Source organism: Chiloscyllium punctatum, chromosome 22 (genome assembly GCF_047496795.1).
Source record: "Chiloscyllium punctatum isolate Juve2018m chromosome 22, sChiPun1.3, whole genome shotgun sequence".
In the NCBI taxonomy this organism is placed as follows: Eukaryota; Metazoa; Chordata; class Chondrichthyes; order Orectolobiformes; family Hemiscylliidae; genus Chiloscyllium; species Chiloscyllium punctatum.
This window is the reverse complement of record NC_092760.1, coordinates 4116302-4135422: the sequence shown is the minus strand read 5'-3', so window position 1 is coordinate 4135422 and position 19121 is coordinate 4116302.

The window sequence follows — 19121 nt, the reverse complement described above, 5'->3', positions numbered from 1 at the left end:
TCAGCCCCTCTGTTTCGCGCTCTCTGTTTCAGCCCCTCTGTTTCAGCCACTCTGTTTCTCGCCCTCTGTTTCTGCCCCTCTGTTTCTCACCCTCTGTTTCAGCCCCTCTGTTTCTCGCCCTCTGTTTCAGCCCCTCTTATTCAGCCCCTCAGTTTCAGCCCCTCTGAATTTGCCCCTCTGATTCAGCCCCTCTGTTTCAGCTCCTCTGAATCAGCCCCTCTGATTCAGCCCCTCTGTTTCAGCCCCTTTGTTTCAGCCCCTCTGTTTCTCGCCCTCTGTTTCAGCCCCTCTGTTTCAGCCCCTCTGATTCAGCCCCTCTGTTTCTCGCCCTCTGTTTCAGCCCCTCTGTTTCTCACCCTCTGTTTCAGCACCTCTGTTTCAGCCCCTCTGTTTCAGCACCTCTCTTTCTCGCCCTCTGTTTCAGCCCTTCTGTTTCTCGCCCTCTGTTTCCGCCCATCTATTTCTCGCCCTCTGTTTCAGCCCCTCTGTTTCAGCCCCTCTGTTTCAGCCCCTCTGTTTCAGCCCCTCTGTTTCTCGCCCTCTGTTTCAGCCCCTCTGTTTCAGCCCCTCTATTTCAGCCCCTCTGATTCTGCCCCTCTGATTCTGCCCCTCTGTTTCTCGCCCTCTGTTTCAGCCCCTCTTTTTAAGCCCTCCTGTTTCAGCCCCTCTGTTTCAGCCCCTCTGTTTCTCGCCCTCTGTTTCAGCCCCTCTGTTTCTCACCCTCTGTTTCTGCCCCTCTGTTTCTCGCCCTCTGTTTCAGCCCCTCTGTTTCAGCCCCTCTGTTTCTGCCCCTCTGTTTCTCGCCTCTGTTTCAGCCCCTCTGTTTCTCGCCCTCTGTTTCTGCCACTCTGATTTGGCCCCTCTGTTTCAGCCCCTCTGTTTCGCGCTCTCTGTTTCAGCCCCTCTGTTTCAGCCACTCTGTTTCTCGCCCTCTGTTTCTGCCCCTCTGTTTCTCGCCCTCTGTTTCAGCCCCTCTGATTCAGCCCCTCAGTTTCAGCCCCTCTGAATCTGCCCCTCTGATTCAGCCGCTCTGTTTCAGCTCCTCTGAATCAGCCCCTCTGATTCAGCCCCTCTGTTTCAGCCCCTCTGTTTCAGCCCCTCTGTTTCTCGCCCTCTGTTTCAGCCCCTCTGATTCAGCCCCTCTGTTTCTCGCCCTCTGTTTCAGCCCCTCTGTTTCTCACCCTCTGTTTCAGTCCTCTGTTTCAGCCCCTCTGTTTCAGCACCTCTGTTTCTCGCCCTCTGTTTCTGCCCTTCTGTTTCTCGCCCTCTGTTTCAGCCCATCTATTTCTCGCCCTCTGTTTCAGCCCCTCTGTTTCATCCCCTCTGTTTAAGCCCCTCTGTTTCAGTCCCTCTGTTTCTCGCCCTCTGTTTCTCCCCCTCTGTTTCAGCCCCTCTGTTTCTCGCCCTCTGTTTCATCCCCTCAGTTTCTCGCCCTCTGTTTCAGCCCCTCTGATTCAGCCCCTCAGTTTCAGCCCCTCTGAATTTGCCCCTCTGATTCAGCCCCTCTGTTTCAGCTCCTCTGAATCAGCCCCTCTGATTCAGCCCCTCTGTTTCAGTCCCTTTGTTTCAGCCCCTCTGTTTCTCGCCCTCTGTTTCAGCCCCTCCGATTCAGCCCCTCTGTTTCTCGCCCTCTGTTTCAGCCCCTCTGTTTCTCGCCCTCTGTTTCAGCACCTCTGTTTCAGCCCCTCTGTTTCAGCCCCTCTCTTTCTCGCCCTCTGTTTCAGCCCTTCTGTTTCTCGCCCTCTGTTTCAGCCCATCTATTTCTCGCCCTCTGTTTCAGCCCCTCTGGTTCAGCCCCTCTGTTTCAGCCCCTCTGTTTCAGCACCTCTGTTTCTCGCCCTCTGTTTCAGCCCCTCTGTTTCAGCCCCTCTATTTCAGCCCCTCTGATTCTGCCCCTCTGATTCAGCCCCTGTGTTTCTCGCCCTCTGTTTCAGCCCCACTTTTTCAGCCCTTCTGTTTCAGCCCCTCTGTTTCAGCCCCTCTGTTTCTCGCCCTCTGTTTCAGCCCCTCTGTTTCTCGCCCTCTGTTTCTGCCCCTCTGTTTCTCGCACTCTGTTTCAGCCCCTCTGTTTCAGCCCCTCTGTTTCTGCCCCTCTGTTTCTCGCCTCTGTTTCAGCCCCTCTGTTTCTCGCCCTCTGTTTCTGCCACTCTGATTTAGCCCCTCTGTTTCAGCCCCTCTGTTTCAGCCCCTCTGTTTCGCGCTCTCTGTTTCAGCCCCTCTGTTTCAGCCACTCTGTTTCTCGCCCTCTGTTTCTGCCCCTCTGTTTCTCGCCCTCTGTTTCAGCCCCTCTGATTCAGCCCCTCAGTTTCAGCCCCTCTGAATCTGCCCCTCTGATTCAGCCGCTCTGTTTCAGCTCCTCTGAATCAGCCCCTCTGATTCAGCCCCTCTGTTTCAGCCCCTCTGTTTCAGCCCCTCTGTTTCTCGCCCTCTGTTTCAGCCCCTCTGATTCAGCCCCTCTGTTTCTCGCCCTCTGTTTCAGCCCCTCTGTTTCTCACCCTCTGTTTCAGTCCTCTGTTTCAGCCCCTCTGTTTCAGCCCCTCTGTTTCTCGCCCTCTGTTTCTGCCCTTCTGTTTCTCGCCCTCTGTTTCAGCCCATCTATTTCTCGACCTCTGTTTCAGCCCCTCTGTTTCTCGCCCTCTGTTTCAGCCCCTCTGTTTCAGCCCCTCTGTTTAAGCCCCACTGTTTCAGTCCCTCTGTTTCTCGCCCCCTGTTTCTCCCCCTCTGTTTCAGCCCCTCTGTTTCTCGCCCTCTGTTTCATCCCCTCAGTTTCTCGCCCTCTGTTTCAGCCCCTCTGTTTCAGCCCCTCTGTTTCAGCCCCTCTGTTTCTCGCACTCTGTTTCAGCTCCTCTGTTTCTCGCCCTCAGTTTCTCGCCCTCTGTTTCAGCCCCTCTGTTTCAGCCCCTCTGTTTCAGCCCCTCTGTTTCTCGCACTCTGTTTCAGCTCCTCTGTTTCTCGCCCTCTGTTTCTGCCCCACTGATTTAGCCCCTCTGTTTCAACTCCTCTGTTTCAGCTCCTCTGTTTCTCGCCCTCTGTTTCAGCCCCTCTGTTTCTCGCCCTCTGTTTCAACCGCTCTGTTTCTCACCGTCTGTTTCAACCCCTCTGTTTCTCACCCTCTGTTTCTCGCCCTCTGTTTCAGACCCTCTGTTTGTCGCCCTCTGTTTCAGCCCCTCTGTTTCAGCACCTCTCTTTCTCGCCCTCTGTTTCAGCTCCTCTGTTTCTCGCCCTCTGTTTCAGCCACTCTGTGTCAGCCCCTCTGTTTCTCGCCCTCTGTTTCAGGCCCTCTGTTTCTCGCCCTCTGTTTCAGCCCCTCTGTTTCTCGCCCACTGTTTCAGCCCCTCTGATTCAGCCCCTCTGTTTCTCGCCCTCTGTTTCAGCCCCTCTGTTTCTCGCCCTCTGTTTCAGCCCCTCTGTTTCAGCCCCTCTGTTTCAGCCCTTCTGTTTCAGCCCCTCTGTTTCAGCCCCTCTGTTTCTCGCTCTCTCTTTCATCCCCTCTGTTTCTCGCCCTCTGATTCTGCCCCTCTGTTTCTCGCCCTCTGTTTCAGCCCCTCTGTTTCAGCCCCTCTGTTTCAGCCCATCTTTTTCTCGCCCTCTGTTTCAGCCCCTCTGTTTCTCGCCCACTGTTTCAGCCCCTCTGATTCAGCCCCTGTGTTTCTCGCCCTCTGTTTCAGCCCCTCTGTTTCTCGCCCTCTGTTTCAGCCCCTCTGTTTCAGCCCCTCTGTTTCTCGCCCTCTGTTTCAGCCCCTCTGTTTCTCACACTCTGTTTCAGCGCCTCTGTTTCTCGCCCTCTGTTAGAGCCCATCTATTTCTCGCCCTCTGTTTCAGCCCCTCTGTTTCAGCCCCTCTTTTTCAGCCCCTCTGTTTCTCGCCCTCTGTTTCAGCCCCTCTGTTTCTCGCCCTCTGTTTCAGCCCCTCTGTTTCTCGCCCTCTGTTTCAGCCCCTCTGTTTCAGCCCCTCTGTTTCAGTCCCTCTGTTTCTCGCCCTCTGTTTCTCGCCCTCTGTTTCTGCCCCTCTGATTTAGCCCCGCTGTTTCAGCCCCTCTGTTTCAGCCCCACTGTTTCTCGCCCTCTGTTTCAGCCCCTCTGTTTCGCGCTCTCTATTTCAGCCCCTCTGTTTCAGCCACTCTGTTTCTCGCCCTCTGTTTCTGCCCCTCTGTTTCTCGCCCTCTGTTTCAGCCCCTCTGTTTCTCGCCCTCTGTTTCAGCCCCTCTGATTCAGCCCCTCTGTTTCAGCCCCTGTGAATCAGCCCCTCAGTTTCAGCCCCTCTGTTTCTCGCCCTCTGTTTCTGCCCCTCTGATTTAGCCCCTCTGTTTCAGCCCCTCTGTTTCAGCCCCTCTGTTCCTCGCCCTCTGTTTCAGCCCCTCTGTTTCGCGCTCTCTGTTTCAGCCCCTCTGATTCAGCCCCTCTGTTTCAGCCCCTCTGAATCAGCCCCTCTGTTTCTCGCCCTCTGTTTCAGCCCCTCTATTTCAGCCCCTCTGATTCAGCCCCTCTGATTCAGCCCCTCTGTTTCTCGCCCTCTGTTTCAGCCCCTCTGTTTCAGCCCTTCTGTTTCAGCCACTCTGTTTCTCGCCCTCTGTTTCTCGCCCTCTGTTTCATCCCCTCTGTTTCTCGCCCTCTGTTTCTGCCCCTCTGTTTCTCGCCCTCTGTTTCAGCCCCTCTGTTTCAGCCACTCTGTTTCAGCCCCTCTGTTTCAGCCCCTCTGTTTCTCGCCCTCTGTTTCAGCCCCTCTGTTTCTCGACCTCTGTTTCAGCCCCTCTGTTTCTCGCCCACTGTTTCAGCCCCTCTGATTCAGCCCCTCTGTTTCTCGCCCTCTGTTTCAGCCCCTCTGTTTCTCGACCTCTGTTTCAGCCCCTCTGTTTCAGCCCCTCTGTTTCAGCCCCTCTGTTTCTCGCCCTCTGTTTCAGCCCCTCTGTTTCTCGCCCTCTGTTTCAGAGCCTCTGTTTCTCGCTCTCTGTTTCAGCCCAACTATTTCTCGCCCTCTGTTTCAGCCCCTCTGTTTCTCGCCCTCTGTTTCAGCCCCTCTGTTTCAGCCCCTCTGTTTCAGTCCCTCTGTTTCTCGCCCTCTGTTTCTCGCCCTCTGTTTCAGCCCCTCTGTTTCAGCCACTCTGTTTCAGTCCCTCTGTTTCTTGCCCTCTGTTTCTCGCCCTCTGTTTCAGCCCCTCTGTTTCTCGCTCTCTGTTTCATCCCCTCTGTTTCTCGCCCTCTGTTTCAGCCCCTCTGTTTCAGCCCCTCTGTTTCAGCCCCTCTGTTTCAGACCCTCTGTTTCTCGCCCTCTGTTTCAGCCCCTCTGTTTCTCGCCCTCTTTTTCAGCCCCTCTCTTTCTCGCCCTCTGTTTCAGCCCCTCTGTTTCTCGCCCTCTGTTTCAGCCCCTCTGTTTCTCGCCCTCTGTTTCAGCCCATCTGATTCAGCCCCTCTGTTTCAGCCCCTCTGTTTCAGACCCTCTGTTTCAGCCCCTCTGTTTCATCCCCTCTGTTTCTCGCCCTCTGTTTCTCACCCCCTGTTTCTCGCCCTCTGTTTCAGCCCCTCTGTTTTTCGCCCTCTGTTTCAGACCCTCTGTTTCTCGCCCTCTGTTTCAGGCTCTCTGTTTCAGCTCGTCTGTTTCAGCCCCTCTTTTTCAGCCCCTCAGTTTCCGCCCCTCTGTTTCAGCCCCTCTGTTTCAGCCCCTCTGTTTCTCGACCTCTGTTTCAGCCCCTCTGTTTCTCGCCCTCTGTTTCAGCCCCTCTGTTCCGCCCCCTGATTCAGCCCATCTGATTCAGCCCCTCTGTTTCAGCCCCTCTGATTCAGCCCCTCTGTTTCAGCCCCTCTGTTTCAGCCCCTCTGTTTCAGCCCCTCTGTTTCATCCCCTCTGTTTCTCGCCCTCTGTTTCTCACCCTCTGTTTCTCGCCCTCTGTTTCAGCCCCTCCGTTTTTCGCCCTCTGTTTCAGCCCCACTGTTTCTCGCCCTCTGTTTCAGGCTCTCTGTTTCAGCCCGTCTGTTTCAGCCCCTCTGTTTCTCGCCCTCTGTTTCAACCGCTCTGTTTCTCACCGTCTGTTTCAACCCCTCTGTTTCTCACCCTCTGTTTCTCGCCCTCTGTTTCAGACCCTCTGTTTCTCGCCCTCTGTTTCAGCCCCTCTGTTTCAGCACCTCTCTTTCTCGCCCTCTGTTTCAGCTCCTCTGTTTCTCGCCCTCTGTTTCAGCCACTCTGTTTCAGCCCCTCTGTTTCTCGCCCTCTGTTTCAGGCCCTCTGTTTCTCGCCCTCTGTTTCAGCCCCTCTGTTTCTCGCCCACTGTTTCAGCCCCTCTGATTCAGCCCCTCTGTTTCTCGCCCTCTGTTTCAGCCCCTCTGTTTCTCGCCCTCTGTTTCAGCCCCTCTGTTTCAGCCCCTCTGTTTCAGCCCTTCTGTTTCAGCCCCTCTGTTTCAGCCCCTCTGTTTCTCGCTCTCTCTTTCATCCCCTCTGTTTCTCGCCCTCTGATTCTGCCCCTCTGTTTCTCGCCCTCTGTTTCAGCCCCTCTGTTTCAGCCCCTCTGTTTCAGCCCATCTTTTTCTCGCCCTCTGTTTCAGCCCCTCTGTTTCTCGCCCACTGTTTCAGCCCCTCTGATTCAGCCCCTGTGTTTCTCGCCCTCTGTTTCAGCCCCTCTGTTTCTCGCCCTCTGTTTCAGCCCCTCTGTTTCAGCCCCTCTGTTTCTCGCCCTCTGTTTCAGCCCCTCTGTTTCTCACACTCTGTTTCAGCGCCTCTGTTTCTCGCCCTCTGTTAGAGCCCATCTATTTCTCGCCCTCTGTTTCAGCCCCTCTGTTTCAGCCCCTCTTTTTCAGCCCCTCTGTTTCTCGCCCTCTGTTTCAGCCCCTCTGTTTCTCGCCCTCTGTTTCAGCCCCTCTGTTTCTCGCCCTCTGTTTCAGCCCCTCTGTTTCAGCCCCTCTGTTTCAGTCCCTCTGTTTCTCGCCCTCTGTTTCTCGCCCTCTGTTTCTGCCCCTCTGATTTAGCCCCGCTGTTTCAGCCCCTCTGTTTCAGCCCCACTGTTTCTCGCCCTCTGTTTCAGCCCCTCTGTTTCGCGCTCTCTATTTCAGCCCCTCTGTTTCAGCCACTCTGTTTCTCGCCCTCTGTTTCTGCCCCTCTGTTTCTCGCCCTCTGTTTCAGCCCCTCTGTTTCTCGCCCTCTGTTTCAGCCCCTCTGATTCAGCCCCTCTGTTTCAGCCCCTGTGAATCAGCCCCTCAGTTTCAGCCCCTCTGTTTCTCGCCCTCTGTTTCTGCCCCTCTGATTTAGCCCCTCTGTTTCAGCCCCTCTGTTTCAGCCCCTCTGTTCCTCGCCCTCTGTTTCAGCCCCTCTGTTTCGCGCTCTCTGTTTCAGCCCCTCTGATTCAGCCCCTCTGTTTCAGCCCCTCTGAATCAGCCCCTCTGTTTCTCGCCCTCTGTTTCAGCCCCTCTATTTCAGCCCCTCTGATTCAGCCCCTCTGATTCAGCCCCTCTGTTTCTCGCCCTCTGTTTCAGCCCCTCTGTTTCAGCCCTTCTGTTTCAGCCACTCTGTTTCTCGCCCTCTGTTTCTCGCCCTCTGTTTCATCCCCTCTGTTTCTCGCCCTCTGTTTCTGCCCCTCTGTTTCTCGCCCTCTGTTTCAGCCCCTCTGTTTCAGCCACTCTGTTTCAGCCCCTCTGTTTCAGCCCCTCTGTTTCTCGCCCTCTGTTTCAGCCCCTCTGTTTCTCGACCTCTGTTTCAGCCCCTCTGTTTCTCGCCCACTGTTTCAGCCCCTCTGATTCAGCCCCTCTGTTTCTCGCCCTCTGTTTCAGCCCCTCTGTTTCTCGACCTCTGTTTCAGCCCCTCTGTTTCAGCCCCTCTGTTTCAGCCCCTCTGTTTCTCGCCCTCTGTTTCAGCCCCTCTGTTTCTCGCCCTCTGTTTCAGAGCCTCTGTTTCTCGCTCTCTGTTTCAGCCCAACTATTTCTCGCCCTCTGTTTCAGCCCCTCTGTTTCTCGCCCTCTGTTTCAGCCCCTCTGTTTCAGCCCCTCTGTTTCAGTCCCTCTGTTTCTCGCCCTCTGTTTCTCGCCCTCTGTTTCAGCCCCTCTGTTTCAGCCACTCTGTTTCAGTCCCTCTGTTTCTTGCCCTCTGTTTCTCGCCCTCTGTTTCAGCCCCTCTGTTTCTCGCTCTCTGTTTCATCCCCTCTGTTTCTCGCCCTCTGTTTCAGCCCCTCTGTTTCAGCCCCTCTGTTTCAGCCCCTCTGTTTCAGACCCTCTGTTTCTCGCCCTCTGTTTCAGCCCCTCTGTTTCTCGCCCTCTTTTTCAGCCCCTCTCTTTCTCGCCCTCTGTTTCAGCCCCTCTGTTTCTCGCCCTCTGTTTCAGCCCCTCTGTTTCTCGCCCTCTGTTTCAGCCCATCTGATTCAGCCCCTCTGTTTCAGCCCCTCTGTTTCAGACCCTCTGTTTCAGCCCCTCTGTTTCATCCCCTCTGTTTCTCGCCCTCTGTTTCTCACCCCCTGTTTCTCGCCCTCTGTTTCAGCCCCTCTGTTTTTCGCCCTCTGTTTCAGACCCTCTGTTTCTCGCCCTCTGTTTCAGGCTCTCTGTTTCAGCTCGTCTGTTTCAGCCCCTCTTTTTCAGCCCCTCAGTTTCCGCCCCTCTGTTTCAGCCCCTCTGTTTCAGCCCCTCTGTTTCTCGACCTCTGTTTCAGCCCCTCTGTTTCTCGCCCTCTGTTTCAGCCCCTCTGTTCCGCCCCCTGATTCAGCCCATCTGATTCAGCCCCTCTGTTTCAGCCCCTCTGATTCAGCCCCTCTGTTTCAGCCCCTCTGTTTCAGCCCCTCTGTTTCAGCCCCTCTGTTTCATCCCCTCTGTTTCTCGCCCTCTGTTTCTCACCCTCTGTTTCTCGCCCTCTGTTTCAGCCCCTCCGTTTTTCGCCCTCTGTTTCAGCCCCACTGTTTCTCGCCCTCTGTTTCAGGCTCTCTGTTTCAGCCCGTCTGTTTCAGCACCTCTGTTTCTCGCCCTCTGTTTCTGCCCTTCTGTTTCTCGCCCTCTGTTTCAGCCCATCTATTTCTCGCCCTCTGTTTCAGCCCCTCTGTTTCATCCCCTCTGTTTAAGCCCCTCTGTTTCAGTCCCTCTGTTTCTCGCCCTCTGTTTCTCCCCCTCTGTTTCAGCCCCTCTGTTTCTCGCCCTCTGTTTCATCCCCTCAGTTTCTCGCCCTCTGTTTCAGCCCCTCTGATTCAGCCCCTCAGTTTCAGCCCCTCTGAATTTGCCCCTCTGATTCAGCCCCTCTGTTTCAGCTCCTCTGAATCAGCCCCTCTGATTCAGCCCCTCTGTTTCAGTCCCTTTGTTTCAGCCCCTCTGTTTCTCGCCCTCTGTTTCAGCCCCTCCGATTCAGCCCCTCTGTTTCTCGCCCTCTGTTTCAGCCCCTCTGTTTCTCGCCCTCTGTTTCAGCACCTCTGTTTCAGCCCCTCTGTTTCAGCCCCTCTCTTTCTCGCCCTCTGTTTCAGCCCTTCTGTTTCTCGCCCTCTGTTTCAGCCCATCTATTTCTCGCCCTCTGTTTCAGCCCCTCTGGTTCAGCCCCTCTGTTTCAGCCCCTCTGTTTCAGCACCTCTGTTTCTCGCCCTCTGTTTCAGCCCCTCTGTTTCAGCCCCTCTATTTCAGCCCCTCTGATTCTGCCCCTCTGATTCAGCCCCTGTGTTTCTCGCCCTCTGTTTCAGCCCCACTTTTTCAGCCCTTCTGTTTCAGCCCCTCTGTTTCAGCCCCTCTGTTTCTCGCCCTCTGTTTCAGCCCCTCTGTTTCTCGCCCTCTGTTTCTGCCCCTCTGTTTCTCGCACTCTGTTTCAGCCCCTCTGTTTCAGCCCCTCTGTTTCTGCCCCTCTGTTTCTCGCCTCTGTTTCAGCCCCTCTGTTTCTCGCCCTCTGTTTCTGCCACTCTGATTTAGCCCCTCTCTATCAGCCCCTCTGTTTCAGCCCCTCTGTTTCGCGCTCTCTGTTTCAGCCCCTCTGTTTCAGCCACTCTGTTTCTCGCCCTCTGTTTCTGCCCCTCTGTTTCTCGCCCTCTGTTTCAGCCCCTCTGATTCAGCCCCTCAGTTTCAGCCCCTCTGAATCTGCCCCTCTGATTCAGCCGCTCTGTTTCAGCTCCTCTGAATCAGCCCCTCTGATTCAGCCCCTCTGTTTCAGCCCCTCTGTTTCAGCCCCTCTGTTTCTCGCCCTCTGTTTCAGCCCCTCTGATTCAGCCCCTCTGTTTCTCGCCCTCTGTTTCAGCCCCTCTGTTTCTCACCCTCTGTTTCAGTCCTCTGTTTCAGCCCCTCTGTTTCAGCCCCTCTGTTTCTCGCCCTCTGTTTCTGCCCTTCTGTTTCTCGCCCTCTGTTTCAGCCCATCTATTTCTCGCCCTCTGTTTCAGCCCCTCTGTTTCATCCCCTCTGTTTCTCGACCTCTGTTTCAGCCCCTCTGTTTCTCGCCCTCTGTTTCAGCCCCTCTGTTTCAGCCCCTCTGTTTAAGCCCCACTGTTTCAGTCCCTCTGTTTCTCGCCCCCTGTTTCTCCCCCTCTGTTTCAGCCCCTCTGTTTCTCGCCCTCTGTTTCATCCCCTCAGTTTCTCGCCCTCTGTTTCAGCCCCTCTGTTTCAGCCCCTCTGTTTCAGCCCCTCTGTTTCTCGCACTCTGTTTCAGCTCCTCTGTTTCTCGCCCTCAGTTTCTCGCCCTCTGTTTCAGCCCCTCTGTTTCAGCCCCTCTGTTTCAGCCCCTCTGTTTCTCGCACTCTGTTTCAGCTCCTCTGTTTCTCGCCCTCTGTTTCTGCCCCACTGATTTAGCCCCTCTGTTTCAGCTCCTCTGTTTCAGCTCCTCTGTTTCTCGCCCTCTGTTTCAGCCCCTCTGTTTCTCGCCCTCTGTTTCAACCCCTCTGTTTCTCACCGTCTTTTTCAACCCCTCTGTTTCTCACCCTCTGTTTCTCGCCCTCTGTTTCAGACCCTCTGTTTCTCGCCCTCTGTTTCAGCCCCTCTGTTTCAGCACCTCTCTTTCTCGCCCTCTGTTTCAGCTCCTCTGTTTCTCGCCCTCTGTTTCAGCCACTCTGTTTCAGCCCCTCTGTTTCTCGCCCTCTGTTTCAGGCCCTCTGTTTCTCGCCCTCTGTTTCAGCCCCTCTGTTTCTCGCCCACTGTTTCAGCCCCTCTGATTCAGCCCCTCTGTTTCTCGCCCTCTGTTTCAGCCCCTCTGTTTCTCGCCCTCTGTTTCAGCCCCTCTGTTTCAGCCCCTCTGTTTCAGCCCTTCTGTTTCAGCCCCTCTGTTTCAGCCCCTCTGTTTCTCGCTCTCTCTTTCATCCCCTCTGTTTCTCGCCCTCTGATTCTGCCCCTCTGTTTCTCGCCCTCTGTTTCAGCCCCTCTGTTTCAGCCCCTCTGTTTCAGCCCATCTTTTTCTCGCCCTCTGTTTCAGCCCCTCTGTTTCTCGCCCACTGTTTCAGCCCCTCTGATTCAGCCCCTGTGTTTCTCGCCCTCTGTTTCAGCCCCTCTGTTTCTCGCCCTCTGTTTCAGCCCCTCTGTTTCAGCCCCTCTGTTTCTCGCCCTCTGTTTCAGCCCCTCTGTTTCTCACACTCTGTTTCAGCGCCTCTGTTTCTCGCCCTCTGTTAGAGCCCATCTATTTCTCGCCCTCTGTTTCAGCCCCTCTGTTTCAGCCCCTCTTTTTCAGCCCCTCTGTTTCTCGCCCTCTGTTTCAGCCCCTCTGTTTCTCGCCCTCTGTTTCAGCCCCTCTGTTTCTCGCCCTCTGTTTCAGCCCCTCTGTTTCAGCCCCTCTGTTTCAGTCCCTCTGTTTCTCGCCCTCTGTTTCTCGCCCTCTGTTTCTGCCCCTCTGATTTAGCCCCGCTGTTTCAGCCCCTCTGTTTCAGCCCCACTGTTTCTCGCCCTCTGTTTCAGCCCCTCTGTTTCGCGCTCTCTATTTCAGCCCCTCTGTTTCAGCCACTCTGTTTCTCGCCCTCTGTTTCAGCCCCTCTGTTTCTCGCCCTCTGTTTCAGCCCCTCTGATTCAGCCCCTCTGTTTCAGCCCCTGTGAATCAGCCCCTCAGTTTCAGCCCCTCTGTTTCTCGCCCTCTGTTTCTGCCCCTCTGATTTAGCCCCTCTGTTTCAGCCCCTCTGTTTCAGCCCCTCTGTTCCTCGCCCTCTGTTTCAGCCCCTCTGTTTCGCGCTCTCTGTTTCAGCCCCTCTGATTCAGCCCCTCTGTTTCAGCCCCTCTGAATCAGCCCCTCTGTTTCTCGCCCTCTGTTTCAGCCCCTCTATTTCAGCCCCTCTGATTCAGCCCCTCTGATTCAGCCCCTCTGTTTCTCACCCTCTGTTTCAGCCCCTCTGTTTCAGCCCTTCTGTTTCAGCCACTCTGTTTCTCGCCCTCTGTTTCTCGCCCTCTGTTTCATCCCCTCTGTTTCTCGCCCTCTGTTTCTGCCCCTCTGTTTCTCGCCCTCTGTTTCAGCCCCTCTGTTTCAGCCACTCTGTTTCAGCCCCTCTGTTTCAGCCCCTCTGTTTCTCGCCCTCTGTTTCAGCCCCTCTGTTTCTCGACCTCTGTTTCAGCCCCTCTGTTTCTCGCCCACTGTTTCAGCCCCTCTGATTCAGCCCCTCTGTTTCTCGCCCTCTGTTTCAGCCCCTCTGTTTCTCGACCTCTGTTTCAGCCCCTCTGTTTCAGCCCCTCTTTTTCAGCCCCTCTGTTTCTCGCCCTCTGTTTCAGCCCCTCTGTTTCTCGCCCTCTGTTTCAGAGCCTCTGTTTCTCGCTCTCTGTTTCAGCCCAACTATTTCTCGCCCTCTGTTTCAGCCCCTCTGTTTCAGCCCCTCAGTTTCAGCCCCTCTGTTTCAGCCACTCTGTTTCATCCCCTCTGTTTCAGCCCCTCTGTTTCTCGCCCTCTGTTTCAGCCCCTCTGTTTCAGCCCCTCTGTTTCAGTCCCTCTGTTTCTCGCCCTCTGTTTCTCGCCCTCTGTTTCAGCCCCTCTGTTTCAGCCACTCTGTTTCAGTCTCTCTGTTTCTTGCCCTCTGTTTCTCGCCCTCTGTTTCAGCCCCTCTGTTTCTCGCTCTCTGTTTCATCCCCTCTGTTTCTCGCCCTCTGTTTCAGCCCCTCTGTTTCAGCCCCTCTGTTTCAGCCCCTCTGTTTCAGACCCTCTGTTTCTCGCCCTCTGTTTCAGCCCCTCTGTTTCTCGCCCTCTTTTTCAGCCCCTCTCTTTCTCGCCCTCTGTTTCAGCCCCTCTGTTTCTCGCCCTCTGTTTCAGCCCCTCTGTTTCTCGCCCTCTGTTTCAGCCCATCTGATTCAGCCCCTCTGTTTCAGCCCCTCTGTTTCAGACCCTCTGTTTCAGCCCCTCTGTTTCATCCCCTCTGTTTCTCGCCCTCTGTTTCTCACCCCCTGTTTCTCGCCCTCTGTTTCAGCCCCTCTGTTTTTCGCACTCTGTTTCAGACCCTCTGTTTCTCGCCCTCTGTTTCAGGCTCTCTGTTTCAGCTCGTCTGTTTCAGCCCCTCTTTTTCAGCCCCTCAGTTTCCGCCCCTCTGTTTCAGCCCCTCTGTTTCAGCCCCTCTGTTTCTCGACCTCTGTTTCAGCCCCTCTGTTTCTCGCCCTCTGTTTCAGCCCCTCTGTTCCGCCCCCTGATTCAGCCCATCTGATTCAGCCCCTCTGTTTCAGCCCCTCTGATTCAGCCCCTCTGTTTCAGCCCCTCTGTTTCAGCCCCTCTGTTTCAGCCCCTCTGTTTCATCCCCTCTGTTTCTCGCCCTCTGTTTCTCACCCTCTGTTTCTCGCCCTCTGTTTCAGCCCCTCTGTTTTTCGCCCTCTGTTTCAGCCCCACTGTTTCTCGCCCTCTGTTTCAGGCTCTCTGTTTCAGCCCGTCTGTTTCAGCCCCTCTGTTTCTCGCACTCTGTTTCTCGCCCGCTGTTTCAGCCCCTTTGTTTCTCGCCCTCTGTTTCAGCCCCTCTGTTTCAGCCCCTCTGTTTCAGCCCCTCTGTTTCTCGCCTTCTGTTTCTCGATCTGTTTCAGCCCCTCTGTTTCTCGCCCTCTGTTTCAGCCCCTCTATTTCAGCCCCTCTCATTCTGCCGCTCTGATTCAGCCCCTCTGTTTCTCGCCCTCTGTTTCAGCCCCTCTTTTCAGCCCTTCTGTTTCAGCCCCTCTGTTTCAGCCCCTCTGTTTCTCGCCCTCTGTTTCAGCCCCTCTGTTTCTCGCCCTCTGTTTCTGTCCCTCTGTTTCTCGCCCTCTGTTTCAGCCCCTCTGTTTCAGCCCCTCTGTTTCTCGCCTCTGTTTCAGCCCCTCTGTTTCTCGCCCTCTGTTTCTGCCCCTCTGATTTAGCCCCTCTGTTTCAGCCCCTCTGTTTCAGCCCCTCTGTTTCGCGCTCTCTGTTTCAGCCCCTCTGTTTCAGCCACTCTGTTTCTCGCCCTCTGTTTCAGCCCCTCTGTTTCTCGCCCTCTGTTTCAGCCCCTCTGATTCAGCTCCACAGTTTCAGGCTCTCTGTTTCAGCCCGTCTGTGTCAGCCCCTTTGTTTCAGCCCCTCTGTTTCTCGCACTCTGTTTCTCGCCCTCTGTTTCAGCCCCTCTGTTTCTCGCCCCTGTTTCAGCCCATCTGATTCAGCCCCTCTGTTTAAGCACCTCTGAATCAGCCCCTCTGTTTCAGCCCCTCTGTTTCAGCCCCTCTGTTTCATCCCCTCTGTTTCTCGCCCTCTGTTTCTCACCCTCTGTTTCTCGCCCTCTCTTTCAGCCCCTCTGTTTTTCGCCCTCTGTTTCAGCCCCTCTGTTTCTTGCCCTCTGTTTCAGGCTCTCTGTTTCAGCCCCTCTGTTTCAGCCCCTCTTTTTCTCGCCTTCTGTTTCTCGCCCTCTGTTTCAGCCCCTCTGTTTCTCGCACTCTGTTTCAGCCCCTCTGTTTCAGCCCCTCTGTGTCAGCCCCTCTGTTTCTCGCCCTCTGTTTCAGCCCCTCTGTTTCTCGCCCTCTGTTTCTGCCCCTCTGATTTAGCCCCTCTGTTTCAGCCCCTCTGTTTCAGCCCCTCTGTTTCTCGCCCTCTGTTTCAGCCCCTCTGTTGCGCGCTCTCTGTTTCAGCCCCTCTGTTTCAGCCACTCTGTTTCTCGCCCTCTGTTTCTGCCCCTCTGTTTCTCGCCCTCTGTTTCAGCCCCTCTGTTTCAGCACCTCTGTTTCAGCACCTCTGATTCAGCCCCTCTGTTTCAGCTCCTCTGAATCAGCCCCTCTGATTCAGCCCCTCTGTTTCAGCCCCTCTGTTTCAGCCCCTCTGTTTCTCGCCCTCTGTTTCAGCCCCTCTGATTCAGCCCCTCTGTTTCTCGCCCTCTGTTTCAGCCCCTCTGTTTCTCGCCCTCTGTTTCAGCCCCTCTGTTTCTCACCCTCTGTTTCAGACCCTCTGTTTCTCGCCCTCTGTTTCAGCCCTTCCGTTTCTCGCCCTCTGTTTCAGCCCCTCTGTTTCAGCCCCTCTGTTTCAGCCCCTCTGTTTCTCGCCCTCTGTTTCTCGCCCTCTGTTTCAGCCCCTCTGTTTCAGCCCCTCTGTTTCAGCCCCTCTGTTTCAGTCCCTCTGTTTCTCGCCCTCTGTTTCTCCCCCTCTGTTTCAGCCCCTCTGTTTCTCGCCCTCTGTTTCATCCCCTCTGTTTCTTGCCCTCTGTTTCAGCCCCTCTGTTTCAGCCCCTCTGTTTCAGCCCCTCTGTTTCAGTCCCTCTGTTTCTCGCCCTCTGTTTCTCCCCCTCTGTTTCAGCCCCTCTGTTTCTCGCCCTCTGTTTCATCCCCTCTGTTTCTTGCCCTCTGTTTCAGCCCCTCTGTTTCAGCCCGTCTGTTTCAGCCCCTCTGTTTCGGCCCCTCTGTTTCTCGCCCTCTGTTTCAGCTCCTCTGTTTCTCGCCCTCTGTTTCTGCCCCTCTGATTTAGCCCCTCTGTTTCAGCTCCTCTGTTTCAGCCCCTCTGTTTCTCGCCCTCTGTTTCTGCCCCTCTGTTTCTCGCCCTCTGTTTCAGCCCCTCTGATTCAGCCCCTCTGTTTCACCCCTCTGAATCAGCCCCTCTGATTCAGCCCTTCTGTTTCTCGCCCTCTGTTTCAGCCCCTCTGTTTCTCGCCCGCTGTTTCAGCCCCTCTGTTTCTCACCGTCTGTTTCGGCCCCTCTGTTTCTCACCCTCTGTTTCTCGCCCTCTGTTTCAGCACCTCTGTTTCTCGCCCTCTGTTTCAGCTCCTCTGTTTCTCACCCTCTGTTTCAGCCCCTCTGTTTCAGCCGCTCTGTTTCTCGCCCTCTGTTTCAGGCCCTCTGTTTCTCGCCCTCTGTTTCAGCCCCTCTGTTTCTCGCCCACTGTTTCAGCCCCTCTGATTCAGCCCCTCTGTTTCTCGCCCTCTGTTTCAGCCCCTCTGTTTCTCGCCGTCTGTTTGGAGCCCCTCTGTTTCAGCCCCTCTGTTTCAGCCCTTCTGTTTCAGCCCCTCTGTTTCAGCCCCTCTGTTTCTCGCCCTCTCTTTCATCCCCTCTGTTTCTTGCCCTCTGATTCTGCCCCTCTGTTTCTCGCCCTCTCTTTCAGCCCCTCTGTTTCAGCCCCTCAGTTTCTCGCCCTCTGTTTCAGCCCCTCTGTTTCTCGCCCACTGTTTAACCCCCTCTGATTCAGCCCGTCTGTTTCTCGCCCTCTGTTTCAGCCCCTCTGTTTCTCGCCCTCTGTTTCAGCCCCTCTGTTTCTCGCCCTCTGTTTCAGCCCCTCTGTTTCTCACCCTCTGTTTCAGCGCCTCTGTTTCTCGCCCTCTGTTAGAGCCCATCTATTTCTCGCCCTCTGTTTCAGCCCCTCTGTTTCAGCCCCTCTTTTTCAGCCCCTCTGTTTCTCGCCCTCTGTTTCAGCCCCTCTGTTTCTCGCCCTCTGTTACAGCCCATCTGTTTCTCGCCCTCTGTTTCAGCCCCTCTGTTTCAGCCCCTCTGTTTCAGTCCCTCTGTTTCTCGCCCTCTATTTCTCGCCCTCTGTTTCTGCCCCTCTGATTTAGCCCCTCTGTTTCAGCCCCTCTGTTTCAGCGCCACTGTTTCTCGCCCACTGTTTCAGCCCCTCTGTTTCGTGCTCTCTATTTCAGCCCCTCTGTTTCAGCCACTCTGTTTCTCGCCCTAGTTTCTGCCCCTCTGTTTCTCGCCCTCTGTTTCAGCGCCTCTGTTTCTCGCCCTCTGTTTCAGCGCCTCTGTTTCTCGCTCTCTGTTTCAGCCCAACTATTTCGCGCCCTCTGTTTCAGCCCCTCTGTTTCAGCCCCTCTGTTTTAGCCCCTCTGTTTCATCCCCTCTGTTTCAGCCCCTCTGTTTCTCGCCCTCTGTTTCAGCCCCTCTGTTTCTCGCCCTCTGTTTCAGCCCCTCTGTTTCAGCCCCTCTGTTTCTCGCCCTCTGTTTCAGCCCCTCTGTTTCTCGCCCTCTGTTTCTGCCCCTCTGTTTCTCGCCCTCTGTTTCAGCCCCTCTGTTTTAGCCCCTCTGTTTCATCCCCTCTGTTTCAGCCCCTCTGTTTCTCGCCCTCTGTTTCTGCCCCTCTGTTTCTCGCCCTCTGTTTCAGCCCCTCTGTTTCTGCCCCTCTGTTTCTCGCCCTCTGTTTCAGCCCCTCTGATTCAGCCCCTCTGTTTCACCCCTCTGAATCAGCCCCTCTGATTCAGCCCTTCTGTTTCTCGCCCTCTGTTTCAGCCCCTCTGTTTCTCGCCCGCTGTTTCAGCCCCTCTGTTTCTCACCGTCTGTTTCGGCCCCTCTGTTTCTCACCCTCTGTTTCTCGCCCTCTGTTTCAGCACCTCTGTTTCTCGCCCTCTGTTTCAGCTCCTCTGTTTCTCACCCTCTGTTTCAGCCCCTCTGTTTCAGCCGCTCTGTTTCTCGCCCTCTGTTTCAGGCCCTCTGTTTCTCGCCCTCTGTTTCAGCCCCTCTGTTTCTCGCCCACTGTTTCAGCCCCTCTGATTCAGCCCCTCTGTTTCTCGCCCTCTGTTTCAGCCCCTCTGTTTCTCGCCGTCTGTTTGGAGCCCCTCTGTTTCAGCCCCTCTGTTTCAGCCCTTCTGTTTCAGCCCCTCTGTTTCAGCCCCTCTGTTTCTCGCCCTCTCTTTCATCCCCTCTGTTTCTTGCCCTCTGATTCTGCCCCTCTGTTTCTCGCCCTCTCTTTCAGCCCCTCTGTTTCAGCCCCTCAGTTTCTCGCCCTCTGTTTCAGCCCCTCTGTTTCTCGCCCACTGTTTAACCCCCTCTGATTCAGCCCCTCTGTTTCTCGCCCTCTGTTTCAGCCCCTCTGTTTCTCGCCCTCTGTTTCAGCCCCTCTGTTTCTCGCCCTCTGTTTCAGCCCCTCTGTTTCTCACCCTCTGTTTCAGCGCCTCTGTTTCTCGCCCTCTGTTAGAGCCCATCTATTTCTCGCCCTCTGTTTCAGCCCCTCTGTTTCAGCCCCTCTTTTTCAGCCCCTCTGTTTCTCGCCCTCTGTTTCAGCCCCTCTGTTTCTCGCCCTCTGTTACAGCCCATCTGTTTCTCGCCCTCTGTTTCAGCCCCTCTGTTTCAGCCCCTCTGTTTCAGTCCCTCTGTTTCTCGCCCTCTATTTCTCGCCCTCTGTTTCTGCCCCTCTGATTTAGCCCCTCTGTTTCAGCCCCTCTGTTTCAGCGCCACTGTTTCTCGCCCACTGTTTAACCCCCTCTGATTCAGCCCCTCTGTTTCGTGCTCTCTATTTCAGCCCCTCTGTTTCAGCCACTCTGTTTCTCGCCCTAGTTTCTGCCCCTCTGTTTCTCGCCCTCTGTTTCAGCGCCTCTGTTTCTCGCCCTCTGTTTCAGCGCCTCTGTTTCTCGCTCTCTGTTTCAGCCCAACTATTTCGCGCCCTCTGTTTCAGCCCCTCTGTTTCAGCCCCTCTGTTTTAGCCCCTCTGTTTCATCCCCTCTGTTTCAGCCCCTCTGTTTCTCGCCCTCTGTTTCAGCCCCTCTGTTTCTCGCCCTCTGTTTCAGCCCCTCTGTTTCAGCCCCTCTGTTTCTCGCCCTCTGTTTCAGCCCCTCTGTTTCTCGCCCTCTGTTTCTGCCCCTCTGTTTCTCGCCCTCTGTTTCAGCCCCTCTGTTTCAGCCCCTCTGTTTCTCGCCTCTGTTTCAGCCCCTCTGTTTTTCGCCCTCTGTTTCTGCCCCTCTGATTTAGCCCCTCTGTTTCAGCCCCTCTGTTTCAGCCCCTCTGTTTCGCGCTCTCTGTTTCAGCCCCTCTGTTTCAGCCACTCTGTTTCTCGCCCTCTGTTTCAGCCCCTCTGTTTCTCGCCCTCTGTTTCAGCCCCTCTGATTCAGCCCCTCAGTTTCA